General features: G+C 52.0%; 1 protein-coding gene across 5 annotated transcripts in view; it reads left to right on the top strand.

Moving 5' to 3' along the window:
• Positions 1-27,322, top strand: part of LOC135899451 (uncharacterized) — a 361,492-nt gene that overhangs the window by 146,927 nt on the left and 187,243 nt on the right. The window contains exon 1 of one of the 5 annotated variants that reach the window (XM_065428707.2): positions 15,105-15,395. The exons of the other annotated variants lie outside the window; for them this stretch is intronic. The gene's annotated coding sequence lies outside the window, so the exon portion shown is untranslated. Of the gene's footprint in view, positions 1-15,104; positions 15,396-27,322 lie in introns of those variants that run through there. 5 annotated transcript variants of the gene reach the window in all.

Raw genomic sequence — 27,322 nt, 5'->3', positions numbered from 1 at the left:
CGCACACTCTTGTTGCAGAAACGACTGTTCCATGATGCAGTGTTTTTGCTAGCGCTGTTTACGACTGCTACGCGGTCTTCGAGCACGCCATGACTGCTGTCGTAAGCCGCTCCCTATTGAAGGGGAATAAGCGGCCGCGAACGGTGATTACAGGAACGCGTAGGAACAGGGCGCAGTAACGTAGCAACCGGCGCACGCCTCGAGTTTTCTCCAGTGCTCCTGTCCTCGTTGTGTTGTGTCGCAAGCTTGTTCCCCGTCGACACGAGCGACCGACTCGCCGGAAACAAGACCCTGGCTGGCCGCCCTTCTCGCTCGTCTCTGTGATCGGTCGCCGACCTCGCGCCCGGATCGGGGCGCACGTGCTTCTGCCTGGTGCGTGTGATGGACGAGGCGACTGTTGCGGCCCAGCAAGAGAGCGCGATGAATGCCTCGCACCGAGTCTTGTGTGCGTGCGGGTTGGAACGCGATGCACGCGTATCGCACGCTTCTGCCTCCGGCTGATCGTCGGGAGACAATGGAAGGACTGGAGAGGGCCGGCGAAGCGGAGAAAGTGTGCTGCGCGATACGAGTCCCAGATAAGAAGGCTCCCCCCCCTCTATCTCGAGTGTGTGTGTGTGCCGCCTTTACGGGGGCAAGAAGAGCGGCAGCCGGAACACTCACTGGGCCGTCGATTGCGCCGATAAAAAAAAAGGGGGGTCCGGCCTCTCGGCCCTGGCAGATATCTGACCGCTCGCATCTGCGACGATAGTTCTGCCCTGCGCTGTATTGGCGTGTTGCGTGCAGGGCGCGTTTGTGTGGTGGGTGTTTATAAGGGGGGGGGGGGGGGGGAGGGGTAGTGAAACAACAAGCGCACGGCTCACAATGGTTGCGTCTCTCTCTCTCTCTCTCTCTCTCTCTCGCGCTCTGTTTCTCATACCTACACAGACGCGCGCGCGCACACACACACACACACGCTTGTCGGACTCGGCGAGATTTGCGAACAAACGGTCTCGGAGTGTGTGGTTCGGGAAAAGAAAAGGGTCACGTTTCGCTTCGCATCAGATTGGCCGGCGGCGTTTCTTGTGAGAAACGCCCGACGTCTGTTTTGGTCACGTTTACGCGCCAGCAGTTAGAAGCGGTTTTGGTCGACGAACTTGCTCGTGAAGCAGGCCCTGGGCTCGCGTCCTTACAGTGGAACCTGTGTATGTATCCCGTGCACTGCGGCGGAAAAGTCCGCGGGGTGCTTGTTTGCGCGCGTCACGTTCTGGTAGATTACGTAATTTATTTGCTGGAAATTTAACGTTTCACAGCAGCGCAGGGATGACCAACGTTACGTTCTACACATAGCAAGCTGGCGCCCGAACGGACTCGGCGACGGAAGGACAGACGTCCGCGGCGCCCATGTATAAAATGTTTGACGCGGGGTTTCTCAAGGGGCAAGTGACATTCGCAGTGGCGTTACTTGTTTTATGCAGAGGTTTGTTGTCGCGATCGAAAATGAACTGTTTCGCGTCATTCGCTCCCCGCTCCGTCATTGCAGCCCTGTAAATAATGCCGCGGACCTGCTTAAGCAACCACATACGTACGGTGGAATATGCGAATATATTTTATACGCGGCTCGCCGTTTGGATCCACATGCACTCAGTTGACGCCTTTGTAGCTTTTCAGTATGTGGTCATTTTCCGTAATTTTGCTGTGAAAAAATAAAGGCAATTTGTAATCCAATGTGCGGCATCCGGCGATGACGTCGCAGATGACGCCGTCGTTGTAGTACATTAACGCGACGTGGCCGTCAGGCAGACCAGCATCTCTCGAGTCTTTTCTGTTGTACCGAGAGCGACGCAGGTTAGGCCAAACGGGCATGGTTGCGTGTTCAATAATTAGCCTGCATCTATCGCTCCGGGCACCAACCGAGCGGCCTAAATTGACGCTAGGCGACGCGTCGCCGCCGTGACGCCTGAAAAGACGGCCCGTGTAGTTTTGACGAGGGCCTGCTCTAGCGTAAGGGCGGCGATATCGCGCGTTCCGTTTGGTACATCCTCGACACGGACCTGTATCGTCAGTTATCGCCACGGGAAAGTGAACGGATCGGTGGGCGCTCGACGAGGCAGCGGGGACGGGGCCATCGTTCCGTGTCGCGCCCGCTAGTTGTCGCGGTGTCGGCACGTCGCGGGAAGCTCTTCCGCTTCCGGTCCACCACCGCTGTGCGCCAGCATTGTTTCAACGCCACGGTCCCCCCTTCGCCATCGGGCAGAGGAGCGTGGTGCGCCCGTTCACCGGCGCCTGTCGTATCGGCCCGTCCCGGGCTTCCGCTTTGGGCATCGCGATATGGCCACGCCCGCTTGTCATCTTACGTCACTTAATTCGGTGCACCGGCCCGAGAGGCTGCTCCGATCGTCTCTGAACCGTACTGTATACCATAGCCGAGATAACGTGACGATCGTGCTCCGACGCTTTTCCTTTCGCGCCTTGTCAGTGACGCAAGTGGCGCTATGCCCATCGCAGAGATCGCCCGGTCGTCAGCGCTAGACGATACAGAGGAACAGAATGGAGCGAAGCCGATTCTGGCATTATATGGCCACACCATTTAGAACCGGTCGTGTTCGTGGTTCCAGGAATGTCACGTTGATGCTCGGGCTTCGAGGAGTGCTTCACGCTTATAACCTAAACAGAGCTTACTGAACACGAGTATGTTACGGCCACGTGCTACGTATGAAACGCGTGGCAGCGCACACAAAGAACAGGACGGGTAGAGCGCGCTGCGCTCGACGTTTCGCGTTCCTCCCGTGTTCTCTGTGGTCTTCTGCATTGTGTAGCGTAACATAATTGTGCGCAGCCCTTTAAGTGGGCGCGTAGGTATAGGGACGTCCGAATCTCCTCGGCGGAACGGAACGAACTGCTTTTTGGCGGAGAAAATGTATCGCGTCAAGTCGTCCAGCTATCGCTTTCTTAATCTCTCTCTCCTGCCTGAAGCGTGATCTATAGCAGTTCACCACTATATGTGACGTCATAAATTTCGCTACGCTTTTGCTGTTTGGGTGTACATCTCCCGCCAGGGAATTCCGCATTGATAAAGAGACAGGTTGCATTTCTGTTAAATCGACTGCGGCAACTATATACCATGCCATTTGCCCCCCGTTGCCTTCTTTGCGAGTTCCTCTAACTATCGTACACCGAGTCAGTCATACTCCTTCGGTGCACGTCGGTTTAAAATTAAATGTTCAGCGCTGTCATGCAAGAAGTGGTGACGACGCCTCGCTGTCATTTCGGCTCAAGCACTGGCCACGCCCTGCGGTCCCTTGTAGGGCGTGGACCGCCCTCCGTTCGTCACCCTCAATATTCGAGCCGCTTTAAGGTAACGAGACTCGGTGTGAGAAAGACGGGCCCGAGGCAGCGAGCGAACTCACGTATACATGTAGGTTAAATATTCATAGAGAGGTCTTTTTTTGAAGAAAGGTTTACCGGCGTAAACGCATTCGCCTACTTATTACAAGACATGGGTAAATAGGAAAGGCCATAAGGAAAATGGAGGGCCTGTCAGATAGCGAAGCACTCGCGCGACTCGTAATCTCAGTTAACTATTGTTCGAATGACAGTCTTTAAATGTAGCCAACTGACTGAAGGCACGTCATAGATTCCGTGAGTTGACGCTGATTCGATGAACAGTGCCATGAACCTAATATGCCCTTTTGAGTGGAAGGGTATTGGTAGAATGCATCCATATTCATATGGTATAGAGCATTTTCTCCACTTCACAATAAACGCAGCGCAAAAGGAACGGCAACACAAGACGGAGAAGTTACACAGGACAGACGCTAAACAACTGTACGCTGTATACGGTCCAATGTGCTGCTGTCACGCGTCCGTACGCCGGCCGTGTAACGAGCGTTGGTTCGGCTCACGTGGTGGAACTTCATCAGGGACCTTTCACTCTTATACACTTGGTCTTCTGTGGCTCATGGGTTGCGTTATGCCCCCTTTGTGTGCACCGACACCGAGTGTCCTGTACCTATAATGTCGGACATCTTTTTTCTCGCGTGCAGCTTGAGACGCCCGCCGACGCACCGTGGCGCTCGCTCATTCGGCGCTTGTGGTGACCGCGGTTAGGTTAGGTGCGGCAGCGTTGCCGGCTAGCCGTGCGCTAAAGAGGCGTTCTGTCGTTCAAGCTTTCCCTCTCTTGCGTGTCGTGGTTTTCTTGCTTCGCGGTGCGTTCGCCACGCTCCCGTTGGCGAGGAGACCAGCGGGAACAGCGGTGCGTGCGTGGCTCGTGCGCATTTATCGCCTAGCGGGCTGCGCAGGCGTCGCCGTCAGTTCGGCGCGAGCTGCGCTGTCCTGCAGGCCAGTCGCGATCGTCTCGCTGGGCGCCCTGGCAGTCACACCTGCCCTCACCCCGTGTCGCGCCGGCGACCAGAAAGCACGCGTGCTGCCTGCACAGGGTCTGGTCCGAACGTCCTCCTCGCCTGTACCCATCTCATTTATCGTTTTGCTCGTTTGTGTTTTTCTAGCCCGTTTGACTAAGTTGGTTCTGACTGCTGTCGCTGAATGCGAGGTCGCTGGTTCGATTACTTGCCGCAGCGGCGTCGTTTCGACGGCGCCATATGCAAAAAAACACTTTGTGTACTGATCGAAACGCATTGTTGGCTTAGTTGGTTCATTATAACGGCAAACAGTGCCAGGGAACACGAGGTCCAACAAAAAGGGGGCGGGAACGATCACTTTCCTGCTGGCTTTGGTCGTGCGCTAGAGAAGCGATCTTGCACGGATGCCCTGAGCTCAAACCTAGAGCCGAATGGCAGCTATCCAACCGAGAGCAGTGGGAGGCTGCGGTGACCAGCTCGGAACCTGCGGTTCAACTGCAGGCCGTGACCTGGGCTTTAGAAGTCGCCGTAAGACACGGTCTGACGGCCACCTCACGAAGCCATCATGACTTCCCACATCTAATCTCCTAAATCAATTTCTGTTGACGAATTAAAGTTTTTACCACCACCACCAGAGAAGCGAAGTGGTGGAAATAAGGCGGAACCCTTCACAGCGGCGCACGTTGTCGCTCGTATACTGTTGCTCTCGGGCGTTGAATGCCCCCGAACTGGTTCTGTTCCCCTTTCCATTTGTTTCCTCGTTTCGTACTTGTGCCAAGAGTGTTCCGGTCCCTACAGTCATCTGGAGGGGCCGGAACAGCGCCTGAACAGCCATTACCCTTACCCGTCATTTTACCCGACCGGCTACGCCGATCTACTGGCAAGTGCGACTTGGTCGCTAGTTTGTACTACTGGTTCTGTGACGATGAAGGCAGAACGAAATGTATGTATGTATGTATGTATGTATGTATGTATGTATGTATGTATGTATGTATGTATGTATGTATGTATGTATGTATGTATGTATGTATGTGCGTGTACTGAGATTTTGCGAAGTAAGGATGAACCTCTAATTCAAGGGGTAGCTACTCATCTCCACAGCTGCGGTAGAGAAAAAAGAACAGCGACCTTGCGGACGAATTCGGCGCCAATTGTGTCCGCCCTCTGTTCCCTCGCTCCAAGCGCCTCTCCTCCGCGAGCCTACACACCGCTTCTCTCGCAAAGTCGGTCTCTTCGCGCCCCGCCACGCAATGGACAGTACATCAGGCTGCCGCAGACTGCGTGGAACAGGTGAAGAGTAGCAGTGCTCACAGCTGCCTGCTGTCGATCATGTGTCCCGCAGAAGATGGGTAGACTTTTTCTATTGTCCCTCTCGAATTGAGGCACCCACTGGCCAAGAACAGCAAAACGACGAACCCTTCTCGACCTGTGGCACCGCGCAATCCGAGCCATGGAGGTCCTGTCGCTAAATGAATGCAGTCGAGACTTGTATACATTCTTTCAGCCATTGTTCGTCAACTGGGCTTGATTTGTTCACAACGCTGGCGGTTTGGGTGAATTGGTATTCCATGACGTCGCTCGCAGTGAGTAAATGAAAGGTTGCATAAACAAGAATGAACAGAAGGCGAAAAGACGCTAAACTTCCTACTGTTGTCCCGTTACTTCTTGCTTTTCCTGCTTTTTGCTTCAGTCATTCTCAGTTGCGCTAATGTGAAACAATGTCTCGATTTATTTGCGTATTCCTAGTCTTTGTATTTAGTCTTGATGTCTTACTTTTGTTGATATGCGTCTCTTCGTGACATCATAAAACGCTTTATCTGAAGTAGCAGGCCCCGAGTATACTAAGGCTGGCACCTTCGGTTTCCAGTAATTTTTTTCTTTTTAAGCGAAGCTTTCTTTGCCTCTTCCTTCGACTTTCCCACTGCTGCTGCTGTAGCGCACACTGCGTCGGAGGGTGGTGGGGGGTCAGAGCGTGTATATACATGACAGCTCGAGTAAGAGAGAAAGGGCGACGGGAGAAACTCGTTTTCACCCCACCATGTTGAATGTGCACAATACCCTCTGGAGCTCCCTGGCCGTCGCCACATTAGCCGCTGGACAGCTGTAATTATCCGTGACTGTCCTCAGAAGCATTGCAGAAACTGCAGCGCTTCCTTTTCTACTGAGGTGCGAGGCTAGAGGGGACGCAGATAGAACTGTAAAGAGGAGAAGAGGCAGTTCCCATATAATATAGTGGGGGACGTGACGTGAGAAGGCAAGGAAACCCCACTACTATACGACAGCGGTTGGGGGGAAGCAGGATAAGGTTAAGTTCAAGGTACGGTGCAGTACGTTGCTAACGCCATGCAAATATGTCAAGCGGGAAACTTGCGCAGTGCGTGCAGAAGCAAAGCCGCATTAATTAAAACGCACCGCAGGGTCCAGGAGACACTACGGAAGCGGTCGACCGTCAAATCAACACTTCTGTGCCCGCCGCATTAGCTTTGCGGCTATGGCATTGCTAGAAGTCGTGGATCTGATCCCAATCGCGGCAGCGGTATTTCTACGGGTGCTAAATAGAAAACGCACGTGCACTTAGATTTTGGGACATGTTAAAGAGCATCACGGTGTCAAAATTTATCCGGAGTGTGCCACAACGGCGTGCCTCATAATCCGAGTGTGGTTTTAGCACGTTGTTAGGATTGGGGGCTCAATCCTATCGCTCGTAACCCGTTGTCAAGATTGGAGTTCGCCATGAATTAGAAGGTAGCTGGCCCATGCCGTCGTCCAACTTATCCACGCTGAGGGCTTTGATGAAGGGAATGACTGCTTCTCATCGAGAACGAGGAATATGGGTTTATTTACAGTATCTACATGCAGTTCATCAGTCTAGCATGACTGCGAGAGAAAAGTACATCAGTCTAACATGACTGCTTTAGAAAGTGCCTCAGTCTAACATGACTGTTTCAGAAAGTGCACTGAGCAGCCGCACAACAGCGGTTTATAAACACACGGTCCTCCCCCGATACCCAGGTGACGTAAACGGCTGTCCAGTCATCGTAAACAAGTCGCCTCTCTGCGGGACGGTTTACACACACACTCACACACACACTTCTTTGCGCGAGGTTCACGGTCCAGAGCCAACGTCAGACGGACTGCGTAGAACTCGGGGCTTGTGTCAGGAAAGGTGCCTTTTATTCCCCGAGCTGACCCCAGCAGCGCGGCCGGGTGCCCATTGTCTTGCGTCTTGGACGGCGCGTGGGAAGGAGCCTCGAACTACGTTCCCGCGAGCACTCCCCCGCTCACGGCAGACCAGGGCGGCGGTGGCGGCTCAGTAACAATAGTTGGTCCGCCGAGCGCATTCAGTCACAACGGCAACGAGGCTAGAGCGGAACGGTGGCGTTCCAAGAGAAGTTGCCGCCGCTGTCGCAACTGGCAGGCAAAACTTGCACCTCAGCTGGGCTGTTCTTAACAGCGTACTGCCCCGTAATGCAATTCAAGTTTAATACATCTGCCACAATGCGATGTGCCATGTGAGGCAATGACAACGCGCAACCCTCTCAGAGGTTAAAAATATGGTGCACAACAACGCGCCTCAAGCAAACACCTCTCCCTGTGTGTTCTGTGTACTACGCAGACAAACGGCAGGGGTGCACGCAAGGTAGCGTTTAACATCAACTCACCACTCTCGCGTTAGCCTAAACGTTGAAGAAATTAAGCTTTAGTCATCAACATCACCGCTAATAATCGTCAATCAAGGCATCCAGCACGGAAAGCTTCGCTTACATCTATTCCCACAGTGCGTGGGATCTGCATAATTTTTTTTTTCTCTCAACCTTGAAGGAGCGCTCTGCCAATGCAAGCAGTTTTGCTTGCATTGGCTGTGCTCTCGTGAGGAGGCGAGTGTTGTAATTAGCAACGTCGAGTGACGGTGCTAATCGAGTCATCGCCAGTGTGCTTTTCACGCTGCTGTGGCTGCTCATGTTCGCCCGCCGGGCTTCAATCGGTCTTTCAATTTTTCCTGGCCGCCGCGGGCCCTTCCTGTATGGATACCGTTCAAACGCACCCACCAGGCGCGGCTCCTTTCCGTCTCAGTGACAAAAACGATCTATAATTATGCTTTAGTTGACTGCTTGCGCCGCCAGTGATTGCAGGATCCAGAAACACCGTCACGGCCGCCATGTTTTGGACATCACCTGCTACCGTCACTCGCTTTCGGTGCATGCAGTCAGCAAAAGCCTTAGAGTAGATTTTCTGTTTCTCAGAAGGAGCCATCGCCGTGGTACGGATTTAGACACCACCTATTGCGTCGGAGGTGTTAAACCTTATCAGTGGTGCAGGTGACGATAGTCGTACGTATATATAGCCGTCATGAAATCATTGCATTTTTTTACGAGGCAGATTACGGATATAAAAAAAACAACGCATCTAAGGAGTATGGCCTGGGCGTCCGCCTCTGGAAAGAAGTGACCTCGCATCCTGGCTCCACTAGTTGAGCCAGGCCGGTGTTTGTGACGCGTGTCGTTTGGAGAGCTCGCGGTCGTACGGCCGAAGCTGGAGCGTTCGACGTAAGCGGCGTCACGAGACCCTCCAGAGGGTGTTGCACGAGAGCGCCCCGCTTGTTCGCAGCTGTGCGCGTTGTCACTACACCGGCCGAGCCGTGTCGCGGAGGCGCACCGCTGCGGCGTCTTCGAGGTGGGCACTGTTCGCGTACAGCTGGCCGCACTTTCGTCTCGCCGCTGTGGCGCGCCGATAGGAGCTCGCGTTGCGACGCGTGCGTGCCGAGGGCCTGCGGCGCGGCGGAGGCGGTCGTGGTGGGAGCGACCCTCTGCGCGGGGCCGACGTCGGTGCCGTCGCGTCCTCGCCGGGACGCCGACAGCACTGCGGCTGATTGGACTGCTTCGAAGCGCGTTCCTCTTCCACAGCGCCAGCAGTTACAAGCTGCCGAAAGCTGAATTATCGGCAAAATGTTATTAGCTACGCTTTATTATCTGAACTGTACGAACTGTTATGAATCCGCGTTGTTTTTGCATACGTATTCTTTGTGCTTCGAAGGTTTTTATTCGCCCCTGCACTAGTGTCCTACGGGTAATGTCATAAATAAATAAAAGTTATCTGCCGTGCGTGCGTCCTGCAACGGCGGCATGTTTGCCATTGCTGCGCGTGCGGTTCCACGGCGAGCTCGTTACTTTATGCCGACGACGTGGGTGACGACCGCACGGTCACCGCGTGGGCCCCCCGTGACGAAAGTGGCTTTCGCGCCTTTACGACGCCCCCCGAGGAGCACCCACGTTTATCGCGACAGCCTTCGAGCGGCACCTCGTCGGCCTTTTTGCCCGCTGTACCTGGGCGGGACACTCGCGATACGATCGCCAAGTGCTCAGTCCGCCTGGTCGCGGACTGGAGTTCGAACCCCACGCCCGTCCCACGCACCCGCTTTGCCCGACCGCTGCCGCAGCCTCTCTCTCTCGCAGTGGCCGCTATCAGTGTAGCGAACGAAAGGGCACATGGCGCGCCCCCATCGGTATGCGGCCGATTGAAAGGCACTGAATTTGGCAATATTATATAGACCGTCTGGACTGCATGCCGCCCTTTCGACGAAGGATATTTTGCGTGCATGCATGCAGTCTGATCATGTCCAACGCGCCGTAATATCCCTGCTGCAGTACTGTGTGGAACGGACTGGGATACTCTTGTTTAGAACTTGCTCGAGCACGTTTTGTTTGCACAGTGCATGCTTTGCGTATTGGACGCCGTGTGTACACACTCCCTCGTGCTCTTGCGCCCTCGCAACACCCCTCCCTTTGTTAGCATAATTTTCAACGCGAAAAAAAAAAAATGCGCACGCACTCAGAACCGCACGAGGACAGACTGACAGGACGAGCGAAACAGCACCACAGCAATAGATAGCGAACAGATGCAGCCTGAGATTTGCATCAACTATAGCCCAACAAGATCTTCTTGTCAATTACCCCTCCATTTCACCTCTCTCTCTACCGTTTCCGACCACTAGCTCCTCCACTCTCTTCATCGAATCCTCGGTCAGGTCCTAGAGAGAGGAGGTTAAGGTGCCGTGACTTGACGTGTGCGACAGCATATAGCTGCCAGGCGACCCACTGTCGCTGCTGTCTTCTGTGACGCGCGCCAGTGGCGCATGCCGGAACCGTTATGTCACGCTCGTTTCGTGCTTTCGTTTTCTTAGCGCTCCCTCTGGCTGCTTGGCAGTGAGCGCTGCGACGGTGATCTCTCAGCCGCCGCCGCACTCGGCGGCCCCTGCGCGTGTGCTTGCACGTACGCAGCCTGCCCACGTGCCCTGCGCTGTGTAAAGCACGCCTCTGCACCGGCTGCCGTCCTTCGCGAGATAAGGGCGCCGGGGGTGCGGCCATCTGCGGCCCAATTCAAGTGGCAATAAAGAAAGAAAGTGGCGTACACCTTGCCCTGCGCGAACAACTATCCGATCGATGCCGATCGATGACAACGGGAATTCCCGCTCGTTTGTCCTTCAAGCGGGCATATATGTACGATGGTTCGGGGGACCGATGCGGACAGAAGCCGCTTTCGTATTTGCTTAGTGCGTGAAAAACGTAGTGTCAACTTGGGTCGTTTGGATCACCCTCCTACATTGCCAAGAAGAGCTGGAAAAGAAGGAGAGAGGGGGTCAATGTCTTCGGACACTTCCACGCCTCATTTCTAATCCGTTCTTCCCGCATTTTCTTCCAATCTGCGAGAAATGGGACGCGGGGTTCGCACTGTGACCGTAATACTTGTAGTAACGCACGTTCGTAATATCGCAATTAATCGTTAGTAGATACTAGCGAAGGGTATACCGGAATATCGTCAGGCTCGCTCAAAACTAGCAGTGTCGCCTCGCGTCGTCTTGTCAGGCTGTGGTCACCGTGTGTAGTCTAATAAACGTTACGTTCTGTTGGGCCACTTTACACTTCGAAAAAGAAAATATGCGAAAGTGTCTTCATGTTGATTATGCCGCCGTCGAGAGTGTGTAGAATGCGGTCGGTCTACGGCCACTCGACTGATGACCTGTTATTACGAGAAAACCTTAACGCACTGTTATTGAACACACCTTGCCAAGACGTTGCCCCCAGTGCTGCTTCCAGCCTCTGCTTTTTTGCGTACGTCTCTTCTGTGTGCTATATAATGCTCTCCAGTTATGGTAATAGTAGCCTTACGGACAATATTTCTATCTCTCTATTTCTCTCTCGCATAATGGTTTCTACATTCATTTAAAAAGAGACAGCTTATTTCATGCCTTCTTTGGCTTCATTGTCTGTTGGCATCGTATGGTTGCCTCTGATTTGACGTTGAATAATCAACTGCCGCATTATTAGCAGCAAAACGTGGGTGGAATCAAGTCTACATTTGTTCCGATGCGCACTGCATTATCGTCTATCTGCTCTAGAAATGCAAGGCGAAATTCTCGGCGTAAGACTCCAGAGAAAAGACGGGGAATGCGGGAGATAGAAATTCAAGACGGTCAGCAAAACGTGAACAAGGCGAATGCAGGAGCCAACGTTTCGACGTGTCAGCCGGCGTGTCGGGACACCCCGGCTGACACGCCGTCTGACACGTCGAAACGTTGGCTCGTGCATTCGCCTTGTTCAAGTTTTGCTCATCGGCGTAAGACTGTAACACTAGATTCTTGCGCGACTTCTTTTTTTTTCCTTCTTCTAATTTCTTGTCATATATATACGTAGCTTTTATGAAAGCGGGATTGTTCCGTGGTAGCGTTATGCGACTCCCTCGTTCGTAGTACCATCATGGTGATATGGCCATTATTGGTACTTTTAATCAATCAATAAATAAAAGACGCAGTTGCGCCCTAAAGGGGAAACATCGATTGCGATAGCAAGTTATTAGATAACTACACGAGGTTAGGATAGTAGTTTTATAGGCCATATATACTTGTGAACATTCGCCTACTAATTCAACAAGCTTGCGTCAAGCGCACTCAGGAGAACGTGAACACATCTCACTCGATGACCACGGAAACTCCCTATCAACACGCTGGAGTGAGGAAGCGCGGCAGCAGCAGCAAAGCGAATTGACCTTCGTGCTGCATCTCGCTTCAACGCGAACTAACCGGCGAAAACACAGCGCACACGAAGCTATCAGCGATCGGCGCACTGTCCCCATCGCTTTCAAGATAGGGCCCGTGCGGCCGTGCCGTGCGCAGCCGGAGCCGGAATTGGAACCCTTCCCCCGATGCCTTGCGCGCGACGGAAGACTGCGCACTCCCTCCTCGCTTTGCTCCCTTGCGCGCGCGAGCCATCATCGTAGGCTCACCCTTGCACGCTTTTATTCGCACATACATCACACGGCGCGTGGCGACGATGTCGTCGCCCTCGGACTTGAAAGGACTGACGACTGGCCAGTATGCGCTGTGAGATGTTCATTGAAATGAAATGACCATGTTTTATAGTTATAGAATCCAGCACGCTGTTCGCGAATTGAGTAAGAATTGTGATTTTAAATTGGCAATGAAAGTCTCAAAAACTAGCAAGTGGCGAGGCCTGGCGGTGAAATCTTCGTGCACCGGATGTTGTGTAGAGATTACTGTACATAAGTCGGCTGTTTTAAGTACAATATAATTATGGCTAAAATTAAAGTGGCTATATTATTAGACACTTACCCTTTATTCTACGCTTGTGAAATCAATAGCACACGCATGACAACGGCAACACGCTCAACTGCATATCACATGAAAAGCGTCATTTCGTTTTCGATCCGATTGGTTTCGTTTTGACTGGTTTTGACTGGTGAAATACCAAAGCAGTTGTACAGAATACTACGAAACACGTAGTAGTTATCGCAGAAATACTTTATCACTTCGGGAAACATCTATCGCAGGAGCATAGACTTATATACTTATAGACAAATAATACTTTCTAAGTTACGGCCGCACTTGTGGTCCGCCTCCCGCTAATGCCGGCGTATAATGGCTATCGCGCTCGCCTATCACCGTTTTCAGCATGCTTCCAGTGAACGACTACATCCTCACTGTAGTTCGAAAAATTCTGATAATGTTCCACGGCGTTTCCCGCGTTTACACTTCATGATTGATCGCTAAGCTTTCCATTGCATTAAAAAATATAGATACCATGGAAATTGTTTGTCAGTACCTTTAATACGGAACATCACGGCGAGGGCGACGGCAGAAGTGCGCTGGAGTGTCCATGTATTTGCTATCATAATAACACTGCGCTATTCGTCCAAGACCGCAGATGAAAAATGGATTACGTAACGCGCGTTCTGTTACGTCACCCAGCAGTGTGCAGCCAGGGCGCTGCGACGGCGAGGATCACGGAGCTTGAGCGCGCAGGCTCTGGGTGACGTAGGCACTGCGTTGCCTCGAGGGACGCGGCTTTGCGCTCGCTGCAGCCGCCCAATTTCGGTTTCCGCGCTCTGAAAGCCAAAACCCGTCGGGGCACAGTTCCGCGGGTAATCGCATTTTTTCCAGCTCCAAAAGTTGTACGGAGAGCTTGCTTCAATTTCCCAATTACGATGAACCCGCTTACACTAAAAGTATGGAAGTTATTTTTTTTTCATTAGCGACTAATTAGCGCGTACGTGGTCGCCGCCATTGGCGGCATGTCTCTGAAGGAGCACTTCTTTTATTTCAAGAGGGCTCTTTTATCTAAATATTCTTTGGTCTGCGTAGAAACTCCCGCTATAGCGGTGATATAGTGCACGGGCACAGATGAAGAGAAAAACGCACATGTACAGTTGCACCGGCTGAGATTATTATATATATTTTTTTATGCGAAGCATATTACGAGAGCTCAACCCAGCTCCTCAGGCGCGGCGGTGTCGCCATGAAATCACGTGACACCGTGACGTCACGACAGAGGAGAAGTGGCTTTGGCTCAACTCTTGCAAGACGGGCTGGGTGGGAATCGAACCAGGGTCTCCGGAGTGTGGGACGGAGACGCTACCACTGAGCCACGAGTACGATGCTTCAAAGCGGTACAAAAGCGCCTCTAGTGAATGCGGTGTTGCCTTAGAAACGAGCTGTTTCTAAGGCGTGCGTCTCTTGCTCAGGCGCACATTTCGTTGCCGCGCCGAACGCTGCTTTGCTCGACGCTCACCGCGTCCAATGCGGGGCACGTAGTCGCTGCCCTGTAGCCCATTGTCTGACACCCCTTGACGGGTCGACGGGAACGCTGTCGCGTTCCACTCTTGAAGGCGAAGAAGTAATGCATGAGTTGTTTCTTCGTCTAGCCGAACCAAATATAGCCAAGCAACAGCAGTTCACCAGGCTAAACAGTGGTTCAACAACTAAAATAAAGGCTAGTATGCTTCGCATCCTGGGCTTAACCTTACCTAAGCCACAGCCATTTTTTTCGAGGCACTCCGTGTGCGCGTGTGTGGACCCTGTTCTTCCTCTGTGTCCATCCGTAGTAGTTACTCTACACTGAACGGTTTCTGGGGACCGCTGTGCACAGCGCGAAAACGCGGGGCATCGGGGCAGGACAGACGTCGACGCAGCGCGGTGACACGAGCGGCCGTTATCGCCGACGAGGAACCGCCGTGCGCAATGAGAGAGATAAGTGTCCAGCAAGGAGACGGGGGAGGGGGGGGGGGTGCTAGCAACGACTGTGGGCCAAAGAAGACGTAACGCCTTTCCCGGACAAAGCTATCGGATAACGCCGCAGCCTTTATCTCGTCAGCTGTGCTCCTGACACAGCTGTCGCCTCGAGCGCGCACTCCTTTCTGCTTCACTAGCTGCCTCTCTCAGGTTGGTGCATTCGCTTACAAAAGGATGCTTCGTGTGCGTGTGTATTCACCGCAGTAATTATTTGTGCTTATACGCTTCCCGCACAGTCATCGTGGCTCCTCCAGAATGTTATCGAAAGCGGCGCTTTGGAGAAGTACTAAATCAGTATGGGCATCCTTTCAAAATTTCATTTGCCTCTTTGGGAGGAAGGGGTCGACTACTATCAGCGAAAATGAACACCGAACTTGCCGTTCTTCAGTGACTGTGTTAAACCGCGGTACCGATCTCGTCAACCTGGCGGCACGTCCCGTTAGTATTTTCGCACATTTCAGCTGTTTTCACGCACGGTAAGCTTCCTGGTTATTACTGTTATTATTATTGTTGTAGTCGTCGTTGTTGTAAACGATTAACTACCGCCAAGCCAACGCCATCTAGATAGCAAAGGGCCTTTTCACTCCGATCCACGAAGTGCATGTTACCTGGCCCGACTGCCATCGCATCTAATGTGGATGCTCCCGAGTAGGCACCAGTGATTTTGACGTCGCCGCTTTCATCATGCCAGCCTTGTCAATGGAAATTTCAGGCCAGCTAGCGTGACTTCATGCACCGGAGTAAACAGGCCTTGTGCTATTTAGGTGTTGGCCGAACCGACGTAGTTGCACTTTCTGACGTCACGACTAGCTCGAATTGGCCGGGGTTGCGCGAATTGGCGCCGTGACCACCTGCTTTTCGTTCGCGCATTTTACCTCTTCTCTCCTTCCCCCCCCCCCCCCCCCCCCCCCATTTCTTTACCAAGCGTCCGCTCACAACAAGGCCGGCCTATTCGCAATTTCCTGGAATCTGTCAATGTAATAAATTAACCTTTCGGTAATTTTGAACTTCCCGTTAAAGGAACGACCAGGCTGCCTGACGTAGTGCTTACACCACTGAAGGGCATCAACCATATCGTGTTTAAACAGTGTGTCACTCGGTTTTTATTGCAAACAGTGTCAGTAGGCGTTGCCGTCGGGGTGGTGGTTTCTTACTACGTATCGACGGGTCTCTGCATGTTCATAAAGCTTTCGGTAAATTGCTCATTCGGCGGGGCTGGGATTTATTTTTACTGGAGTATATTCTCACTTGATACATACTTTTCCACATGGTTGAGAAGTGAGAACGCCGAGCTTAGCGGCCAATCTAGTCGCAAGTTACAACAAAACGCACTCAGCTTGTAACCGCGTAAAGTGTGTACAGTCCTACATTCAGAGCGTGCGCGTAATGTGGGACCGTGCATTGTGCCCCTGCGGCATTTGTTTCAGCAGTTATGTTCCAACCTTGCTTCTATGTGAAGAAAAATGAGCAAACTGCTCACCGCGTTGCGAAGTTGCCCATTTCGTCTGTGCAGAACGTGTTGCGAATGGCTGGTGCTTTTTCTCTTTCTCTCTCTTTTTTTGTGGATTTGTTCTTTTTTTTTCTTTGCGAAATCTGCGGTGTATGCCGCCATCTTGTGCGTAATAAGTGTTACCGTCTACATCGTGTTTCCAACGTCTGTAAGTGCGTATTCAACACGCGACCAAACCAACCTTCACACGCACGCACGCTCAGGCGCGCGGTCGTTGCTTTTGCTAGGAAGCTCTATTATTAGTCCGCTTTCGGCTCCGTGAAAACTCCGTGAGCTGGGAAAGACGGCGGTCTGCCCCGCGATATGGCGGGTCTGCAATCGTCGTTGTGGCGCCATATATATATATATATATATATATATATATATATATATATATATATATATATATATATATATGATCTTTTCCTTTAGTTCTTTCGTCGCAGTCCTGCAGGCCGACGCTCGCGAATGGTGCCAGGCTTTTTAATCGTCTCCCCCGAGCCGAGCTTCGTCTGCGTCTCCGCCGTTTTGTTCTTTCGATCTCGACTTCTCCGCGCTCCTATACACGCGCTTCACGGCTGACTTTTTCTCCGCCAGGTGGTGGATTGCTCTCTTGAGCCGCGGCGCCATTTTTGCGCCAGCAGACTGCACTGCGTCGCGCTGATTAACTTGGCGCAGCTTCCTTCACAGCGCTGAGGACAGATCGCCAAGTTCAAGCGGCGCTTATGTGGCGTGTACGATTTCTCGTTTACCGAGTGACCCCGATTATTACCATCGTTATTATTATTGATATTATTACTGCTACTTCCGTGACACCTCCCTCGCGTCGCACGACTCCGTCCCATGCCCGATGATTTCCTAAGCTCATCACTCCACCTATATTATCTTCAACCGTTCTCGAATGTGCTTTTCTTCCATTGAAACCTATATATTGTGCTGCGCTGATAAGCAGTCGGTTATCTTATGCACACGCATTGCAACACGAAATTCCCAACTCCACATTACCCTTTCAAATAGCAGTCTGAAGGACTTTATTTTTTCTTTTAGGTAAAATGTACGAAATCGACGAGACACATATAAACCGACGTACACAAAGCGGCTTGTTTTTGTCGCTCTGTCTGTCTCGTCGTTCTGGCACCTGTTACCTCGAGATGCAAAACCAACATTCCCGAATTTCATCCTCAAGGTCTGATTAGAGCATTCATCTTCTGTGTCCCTCTGCAGTGACAGTACGCGTGCTTTGCTCTGTACAATGCTGTCGTGCATCCTCGATAGCCCAACTACGCGACCGCATGAAAACTATCGTGAAATGCCCCTGTGTACATAACTGCCAAGTTTTCGTAAAGCGTATTAATTACCCACGGTTCCGAAATTTTGCTGATGCTGAGCCAAGTTTTCAGAAAAGTGAATTCTATTCGCGAAGAAGCTTGCTGAAAACGTTTGTTGAAATGATTTGCTTTGCCAGCCCCTCCCCCCTATTTTGACAGGATTGACGGAAAAGGGGGAGGGGGATAGTGCACGTTTCCTCCGCCTGTGTGCGGCAGCGCAGGGCGCCGTCATTGCTCCGAGCAAGTTTATTCCTACCGGCGGTGGCGCGTAGATGCAGGGGCTTTAATTCCTACAAGCTCCGGAAGCAATTGAAATCCGCTACACTGCGGCCGTTAAAGAAGTCACTGAAATAAATAAAAAAAGAACAATTTTGTGCCATTTGTTAGTCACAGCTATTGCAAGTTTGCTGTTGCTTGTGTACTGCGCGTCTCGAGGTAAATGATCGTTAATAAAGTGCGTATGTATTCCACGAAATGTGTGCTCTCAGGGCAAATAAATAAAAATTGCGTAGTATGTCCCCCTTTCTAGCTGAGGTTTTTCAATGAATTTCAAAAGTTCACAGGGTGGCGGCTATGTACGCAGCTTCACCGTAGAAAACTAATTTGCGATATGTGTTCAAACGGCTAACCGCCAATACGGGGAGTGTGCCGTGTGCCGATTTTCTGCCTGATCCTTTGCTTTTGATAAGCACGCAGCTGATTTCCACTGCGTTGTTATCAACGGGAAAGACGAAGCGCTGTGCTGTTGCGCCATTGTGGCTGCAATCGTGCGCGAGGGGGCGCTGCAGTACAGACGCACGCACTGCACACGCACAGTGCACTTGTTGCGAGCGTGACTCCGGGTAATGCGCGCGGGAAGTGTGCTCGTAATTGCGGCAGCTGTGAAAGCGTGGCCGAAGTGCCCGGCCGACGCAGACGCGCAACAACACGTTGCTGGTCCAAGTCGATGCGCAGTTACACGCATAATGACACCGGCGCGAAGCAGGTGAGAAGAAAGCCAGAAACAGGCGCTGGTCTTGTCGTACCCCTTGTGCTGCGTCGACGTCATTATACGAGACATTTGTGGCTGCCGAGAATGTGGAGCGCCTCCAGCGCTAGCCTAGACGCCTACTTGTCCAAAAAAAGAAAAAGAAAGATTGTGCGCGACATTATACGGTGTCGGTGTGCGTTCCCGCAATTAGGCGCAGTAGTCGGTCGGAGCTGACCCTGCTTCGCGAATGTGCGGGCCACAACAGACCGCGGAGTCGAGTGTCACGCGCGGTCAGTCCTTCAAGTAGCACTGAGACATATTTTTGGAAGTTGTGGACGCATTGCTTCGCTCGCACGTAAAACCGAAGGCGCCTTTAAACGGAGGGCGAGAGGGGGCTGCCGACAACCCGCTACATTTCCTCCTGCCCCTTTCACCGCCTCTCTCCCCCTCCTAGCTCTTTCCACCACGGGTTGCTAAGCGATGGCCAGGCTGCCCTGTGGACCCCGTCAAAAATACACAATCACGTTCCGATTCCCCCGACAGAAATATTCTGGCGCGGCGCCCCTAGTAAAACGGTAACACGGCATATCAAGGTTGAGATGTGTTGACACTACTTTAGTTGTAGACGTAGCTGAAGATCTTGTAAGGTGCGGGCGATAAAAGATGACACGTAGACAAGTGTAACAGTAAAAAGAAGGGAAAACTCTTCTCACTCTGTGAATTTGAATTGAATGCTCGGATTGTACGTCTCAAAAGCACGATTTGATGATGAGGCACGCTGTAGTGGGGGACTCCGGAATAATTCTGTCCACCAGGGGACCCCGACGCACGGGGCGCTCTCGCGTTTCGCCCCCGTCGAAACGCGTCCTCCGCGGTTCGATCCCGCCACACCGCGTACAGGGTGTTTCACGTAGCTTGAAGCAGGGATTTAAAAAAAAAAAAAAAACGTCGTTAACCGCAACTTTATTTATTTGTTTAGAAACCGACATCGCCCGGTTGGGCACTATTGTAACGAAATTGGTCGAAACGTATTGTAACGAATTGGTCGAAACGAGAGCCATAATCAAAATAAGCGACCAGACAGACACAGCTGTCACTTGAACATTCAACTAAAGCATACATCTTGCAAAGACGAGGAAAACGCAGTGAAACCAACTACGTATGGTTTGTCGTCATGCGGCGCTCCTTAGGATAATCTTATGTTGCGCTTAATTAGTTAATTAAGATCAGTTATGCAATTATTTAAATATTCCTTTTAGGGCCAAGTGCGTTTCGTTACGTTGTAGAGGGCATTCGAAAATGACCGATACGATTTTTTGTGGCAACGTATATATGTTGCGTGGGGATTTTTTTCGTCGTTTAACAAAGCCCGCGAGAGGGGAAACAAAACCACGTGAGTGCGCTCGTGCGCTATCGCATTGGAGCGTGCTCAACCGTGCGTCGAAGCCTATCGCCCATCAGGGCCGACGGCGCTTCCTTTCCGGGTGCCTCCGTTAAAGATGCTGACGCAAGGTGAAGCCGATATCCGCTCACTTCGCCTCGGTTCTTTTGCACGAAGCGCGGTCGAGAGCGCTGCAATGTGGCAGCGCATTTGAGCGCGGTCACGTTGTTCTGTGTCACATTTCGCGGGCTTTCGCCGGTAAAAATCACTGCTCAGCATGTACGCGTTGCCACAAAAAATCGGATCGGTCGTTTTAGAATGGCCTCGACCAAGTGACGAAACTCACTTCGCCCTAAAAGGAATATGTACAAGAATGCATAATTGATCTTAATTAATTAGCTAATTACGCTCAACATAAGGTTATCCTAAGGAGCGCCGCATGACGGCAAACCACATGTCGTCGGTTTCATTCAGTTGCGGTAAACCACTTTTTCTTTTAATCCTTGGTTCAAGTTACGGGAAACACCCTGTATGTGCAGGATGTTCCAGCTTCGCACTTTAGCTACGGTTTAAAAATATGCAAATGTCACGTAGGTAAACATAACAGAGGTAACATTGTTCGCGCTCGCTCGTAGATACACCGTGTATGGCCACTGAGCAACCACGACGGGTTTCGTCGTTTGCCGGGCGTCTCTCTGAGAAGTGTCTGCCAGCAGGACCGGCGTGGCCTCTGCGAAGTCACGCGGTCCAGACAAACTGTGGTGGCAGAGTCACGCGAGCGCAAACCGTTGCCGTAACACGAGGGCTCGGTGCACGGGGCTCGCTGGTACGCGCCGGCCCGAGGCTCGGTCATTCTTGCGAGCGATTCTTTCGCCTTCTTTGTAACCTTCCTCCTCTCCGCTTGCTCCAAATGCGAAACACATCGAGACAGGAGGAAGATTACGCGACGCAAAACAGGTACATCCTAGATTTATGCCAAAGTTGATCCCGAAGTGTTCACCCTGCGTCGTGACATCGTGACGCAGCAAATTTTGCTGACATAGCTTAACATATATGCTGCGTACGGTGACATTTTGCCCACAAGAAATATACGGTTGCAGCGTGTGGTTTTTTTTTTTCCTGGTTCCGCTCGCGTGTGGCATGCACCGATCGAAGAAAAGGAATGGAGAGAGCGCCACTGTACCATGACGTGTCCAGACCTAGGGAAGGAGAAACTGTTTCGTAATAGAATAAATAGTTTAGGGCTATCCCACGCTTGCCAGTCTTCTAGCGTTCAGAGGTTCTGGACCTTCACCGAAATAATAATAATAACGCCACGTGACAAGTCTAAGTTTATATGAATCACCTTGGGTATGTAAAAGCTATTCTATGGAAAAGATATGCGCCGAGTCGTCTCAGTGGTTGAGGCTATTCGCAAATTCCGTGTTCGGTAAGACCATCGTGACTGACTCGACGTTGCACGTCAGCGGAGGGTCCCTCGTGTGCGCAGCTCGCAGTTAAGCCCAGATAGACTCTGCCCGCATGCGCGCGCGCGTGAGTGCGCCGTGTGACACATGCTCGTTTTCCGAGGCAGCTGCCGCGCAGCTGGCCGAGCTGTCCACCTTCGCACGGGCTGACGGCCTCTTGTCAGTGGAAGCCTGTTCGGCGCCAGTTTTGTGTTTTCCGCTGGCGGTGCTCCCCGGCTCCTTCGACTGTAGCGTTTCGCGTAGCTCTCGCACGCAGGGCGCCTCATGTGCGACGTGCATCTATTTTTTTTTTTCCTCTCACTTCCTTTGTTTCTCTTTTACGTCTTGTGGTTAACACCTCGTGGGCTTATGCTCGTGGGCGTGTGCTCTCGCAATAATTCGGCGCCGTTGACTTTGCAGGAAAAATGCTCCTCTCACTGGCGCTCTTGTATTGTTCGTTCGCATGAAGACATCAATCACGCGGCAGCCACTGCCAACCGCGCGACCTTTATTCGGCATACCTTCCTCGCACTTCATGTCGCTTCTTGGATATATCGGTAAATATTCATTGTTGAATTGATGCAGAATTTACGTGTTTCGTGGAAGAAATTTACGGGGAAAACCACCGTGAGTCGACCGAAACGCCCCGACGTAGTTGCGGGCTCGTTGGCTTCGTCGCGCACGAGTTTCGGGCCTCGCCAACGGAGAGGCAAGAGCACGGAAAGCGCGTTCGCAGATCTGCTACATCTATCGCCCACCTGATAATCTGGTGCGCCCGTGTTCATTATTTCTTCGTTTTCTTGATTTATGCCTGAGGGGTCCCCGGCGGAATTGATGATGACGTTACGAACACGACCCAAAGCACGGGGCTCATTGGTTATCGGTTTGTCTTTAACACTGACCAGTTGCCGACTGAACCCATCGACAGGCGCTGTGCGTAAATATTCTAAGAATTACGAGCGGTTGTGCGGAACCAGTCGTGCGAACGAGTAGACGAACCTTCCCCCCGAATCCCGATAGTGGGGCGCCGCTCGTCCGGATTCGAAAAACACGTGAAAAGCGTCAGGGGAAAAAAAAAAAGTGAGAAAGAAGAAGAACCCAGCAAAGAAAACAAAGGCAAAGGCGCACTCGGTCAGTTGCGTACAATGGACGCTGGTCCTCGAGTGCTTGTATACACTTCTCACAGCGGTGGCGCAGAAACGCTTGACTGATCGCGCCTGGCGTGGTGGCGAGTTGGGGCGGACGAGGGCCTCCGCTGTTGCCCGGTAGCTTCTGTTCAGTAATAGCGCGTCCTCCCTTCGACGTGGCTATTACACGGCGGCTCCTGCGTGGGCGCAATCTTCCTTCCTCCTCTCTCGTCGCTCGTTCTTCTTTTGCTCGCAGCAGGAACCCAGCGCCGCCGTGTACGGAGGTTCCGTTCTTGTTGCTTTTTTCCTTCTTGTGTGTCTCTCGTCCCCAGCGCTCGCAGCCGTGTGCAGTATACGTATAGCAGTGCTATTACGAGACGGCTGAACGGCGACACCTTTTTTGTTTTGTCCTCTTCTTCGGCCGTCTCTAACGCGGCATCAGCTGGACTCGCAAAACTGAGGGAAGGGTGGTACGGTGTGACCCGTGCCGTGTTGACACAGGGAACCGCCGCGACTTCGTGCTGTACGCGACGGCGGCCGAGCGAAGTCGCTGGACCGAGTCCGGCGCCGCACTTGGCTGGGGTTGGGTTCGGCCGAGCCGGGTCTCTTTCCTTCCGCTTGTGGCATTGCTGCTGCTGCTGCTGCTGATGGCGGTGCCGATCGCCCGTGCGCGAGATTCAGAATTTAGGGGGTGGGGTGGGGGCAGTATATGGGTGAGGACGGAAGGGTTCCTTCGGGAGCTGAATGTGGGCTGCAGCAAAGCAGTACTGCTTTTAAAACGGCTAGCTTTTATTTTTCTGATCGCTTAGAGATGTTGGATATAGGTGGCTTTATAAATAGCAGCGCCAAAACACTGTATGCAATTGGTCGTGCGTGCAAAATATATATAAAGGAAAGAACAGGGCTATGATTTCCGAACCATTAGGTGATCGCAGAAGCTGAGGCCCGTGGGCGCTGCAGAACCAATGAAAGTAATCACGGGGAGGCGCTGGTCGCGGTGTGTGCGACTAGCGTGGTCACAGCGTCGTCACTGGCTCGTCTCGAAGGCCCCGAATCGGCTTGGCCATGCGGCCTGACGCTTCCTCTGGCACTTTTGTGCCTCACTCGGTCCGTTGAACTCTCTGTCGTTGACGCAGCGCTTTCTCAAGACACGGATCAATGACGTACTGTCGCGCATGAGGGCCGCTAAACCAAGCGACTCCTCCGTGCGACTCTACGCACAATACCCTCACCGAGATCATTTAATGATATTTTGAAATGAACCGATGTCAGATTCAGGTCTTCAGAAGATCGCTAAATGCAGTGTTTTCATTATTGTTGTGAGCGTCATTGTTGTCAACCGTCATGATTGTCGGCCTCTTTTATGTTCATTGCAAGACGAATTCCCCTCCCAGTGGTTTTCAGTTAGCCGCGCCTGTGGTGTGTCAGCTGGCACTATTTTGCATATGCCTGCAAATCTGTTTTCTCCTATAATACCACCGCATCATCTGCCGTACTTCGCTGCGATCGTCTCTGTATCGCAACACTGTGACAGTATTCCGCCATCCTTCGCAAGCTGCAGAATTCGCACAGACTACCTAGGACGACGCCCGTTTAAGTGGACGCCTCTCAGTCTTTTATACCGTTAACGTTTAAACCCCGTCTGTGTCGATGGTCAGGCAAACGATTTGTGTTTTTATGCGTTAGCGACTTTAAGGGAGGGTCCGCACTTAGTATCATTACCTAATTTCATCACGTGCCGCGCTTTTCGACCGTTGGGATTCGCTTCCCCCTTCTATTTTTCCTAGATGCAAGCTCCGCGCCGGTGACACATCCTAGCGTGACGTGACGGAGGGAGAGAGGCCGCTGGATGAGGAACGCCGGATCGCCCTGTGCTCCTGCAGCAGCGAGTTGGCAGCGCGCCCGTCAGGTCTCCCGATCAATCCGCAATCCACAATTCACGCGATCGATCAGGTGTCTCTGCCCACTACATAGCCGCGCAAACAATATCTGAGGTCCGCAGGGCTTACTCCCGAGAGTAAGTGTAGCTTTTAGTGAGTTACAAGCCGTAGTTGAGGGAGAGAACTCGAATACGCATCGACTTTAGCCCTCGAAGCGACCGCGAAACCCGTAGAACTCCGCATTAACACCTGTTCCTGTAAACAGGGAAGAGGTGCAACGGAAATGAGTGCCCATGGGAAATTTTTCAACTTCCTGAGTTTTTTTTTTTTTCTGTAAATGAGTCTAAACTCTAGGGGAGCAAGAAACATGGAAGGCGCTTCAGCCTCCAGTTGAAGTCGATGAGTCTTCCCGAGCGAGTTAGCGGGGAAGTCAAGGGCGGAGTCACAGGGCACCGCGCTTTGTCGCGTCACTGATCGCGTGAAAGAGGAGCGTTGGACGAAAGGTTTATTATTTTTTATGCGAAGCATATTACGAGAGCTCAACCCAGCTCCTCAGGCGCGGCGGTGTCGCCTTGAAACCACGTGACACCGTGACGTCACGACAGAGGAGAAGTGGCTTTGGCTCAACTCTTGCAAGACGGGCTGGGTGGGAATCGAACCAGGGTCTCCGGAGTGTGGGACGGAGACGCTACCACTGAGCCACGAGTACGATGCTTCAAAGCTGTACAAAAGCGCCTCTAGTGAATGCGGTGTTGCCTTAGAAACGAGCTGTTTCTAAGGCGTCCGTCTCTTGCTCAGGCGCACATTTCGTTGCCGCGCCGAACGCTGCTTTGCTCGACGCTCACCGCGTCCAATGCGGGGCGCGTAGTCGCTGCCCTGTAGCCCATTGTCTTACACCCCTTGGCGGGTCGACGGGAACGCTGTCGCGTTCCACTCTTGAAGGCGAAGCAGTAATGCATGAGTTGTTTCTTCGTCTAGCCGAACCAAATATAGCCAAGCAACAGCAGTTCACCAGGCTAAACAGTGGTTCAACAACTAAAATAAAGGCTAGTATGCTTCGCATCCTGGGCTTAACCTTACCTAAGCCACAGCCATTTTTGTTTACTTCGCTGTCTTCTGGATCAGCCTGCATTTTCGACGCACGATGACGTGGTAACTAAATTTGAGTAATTTCTGGGATTTAACGCGTGTAAACTACGATGCGATAATGATCGAGGCTAGCCATTATGGGGGAAAGGTGTCCGTGGCGTGATGGTTACACAGTACAGGGCTTCATGCGCTGGAAGTCCTCCATTCAGATGCGGCCCGTTCGAATATTTTATTCATTTATTCTGTCGACGGTAATGCGATTAGCGTTCAAGCAATGTAGCGACGCACCGTATCGCTGAAGTCACGTTTATCTGTCTCCCGTATCAGCCCACTTCGGTATGGCACTCGCTTGCCAAGATCACCGTTGAGTATGACGACATGACGATGGCTGTATGGCAACGACGCAGCGACGACAATGAAATGGCGAAGAAGGAATGGCGTCGACGGAAGGAGAAAGGCGGTATTACGAGAACGCACGACTGCGATGAGACCTGAAATGATGCCGTTGATAAAACGACGGCAGTGTGAAGGTGGCGGCGTGAGGACGAGTGTATGAATATAGTGCCTAGAATATACTGTCACTATAGTATGAAGACCATGGCCTGAAGACGACGGCATCACGACCGCGTTATGACAACGGACGCGAGTGTGAAGACGATGCGATGACGATAATGGCCCTGACAACGGCGCCATAATCGCGATTCGATGACGAGAGTATGATTACGATACCGTAAAGAAGAAGGAATGACGTCGGTAGAGAACGAAGGGTATACGACGAGCATGGTATGAGGTCTCTGAGGTGATTACGATGATTGTAAAAGGACGGCATGACGACGACTGTAGGATGATGACGACACGACAAGAGTCGGATTATTAACTTCGAATGAAGACTCTGAAAGGACCGACAGAGAGACCACGACGACGGTATTACGACGAATGCCTTACGATGAATGACGGCGATGCAATGCCGGCGACGGCATGCGGCAATATGAAGACAATAGGGTGACGACGGTGGCGTGAAGACGGCTGTATCACGACGAATGCATAACAACGACGGTGCGACGAAAGTCGGTTGACAACGCTGGAATGGTGATGAGGCAACGACCGCGGGCGCGTACTTAGTGGCTCAAGGTAGTAGCCAACTTGGTTAAAACACGTTGGCGGGCTAGTTGGTTAGAATCCATGATAGAGTGCATAAGCCGCAGCGCTGTCTCTGTAGTATCTGTTTCTACGTTCTCGTTCAGTCGCGCTTGTGCACTCTATCATAACCAACTCGGGTGGCTGGATTGCACGTAGTCGATGTGACGATGACTGCACGACGAGAGTCGAATGACCAAGCTGTAATGACGCAACTGGGACGACCACGACTGCTTCGGGGCGACGCTATGACAGCTGCATGACGATGATGGTGTGACGAAGATTTGTCGACGACGGCATAACGAAAGTCAGATGACGAAGCTATAGGACGACAACGATGAAACGACCACGACGGCACCGGGACCAGGAGCATACACTTAGCGGCCCAGGCATTTAGATAACTTTGGCTACTGCATGTGTTGGCGCAAGAGAATAGATAGATAGATAGATAGATAGATAGATAGGCAGACAGACAGACAGACAGACAGACAGACAGATAGATAGATAGATAGATAGATAGATAGATAGATAGATAGATAGATAGATAGATAGATAGA

The sequence above is a fragment of the Dermacentor albipictus genome, chromosome 6 (assembly GCF_038994185.2).
Source record: "Dermacentor albipictus isolate Rhodes 1998 colony chromosome 6, USDA_Dalb.pri_finalv2, whole genome shotgun sequence".
In the NCBI taxonomy this organism is placed as follows: Eukaryota; Metazoa; Arthropoda; class Arachnida; order Ixodida; family Ixodidae; genus Dermacentor; species Dermacentor albipictus.
Note: the sequence above shows the minus strand (reverse complement) of the source record. Positions and strands in the feature narration are given on the sequence as shown.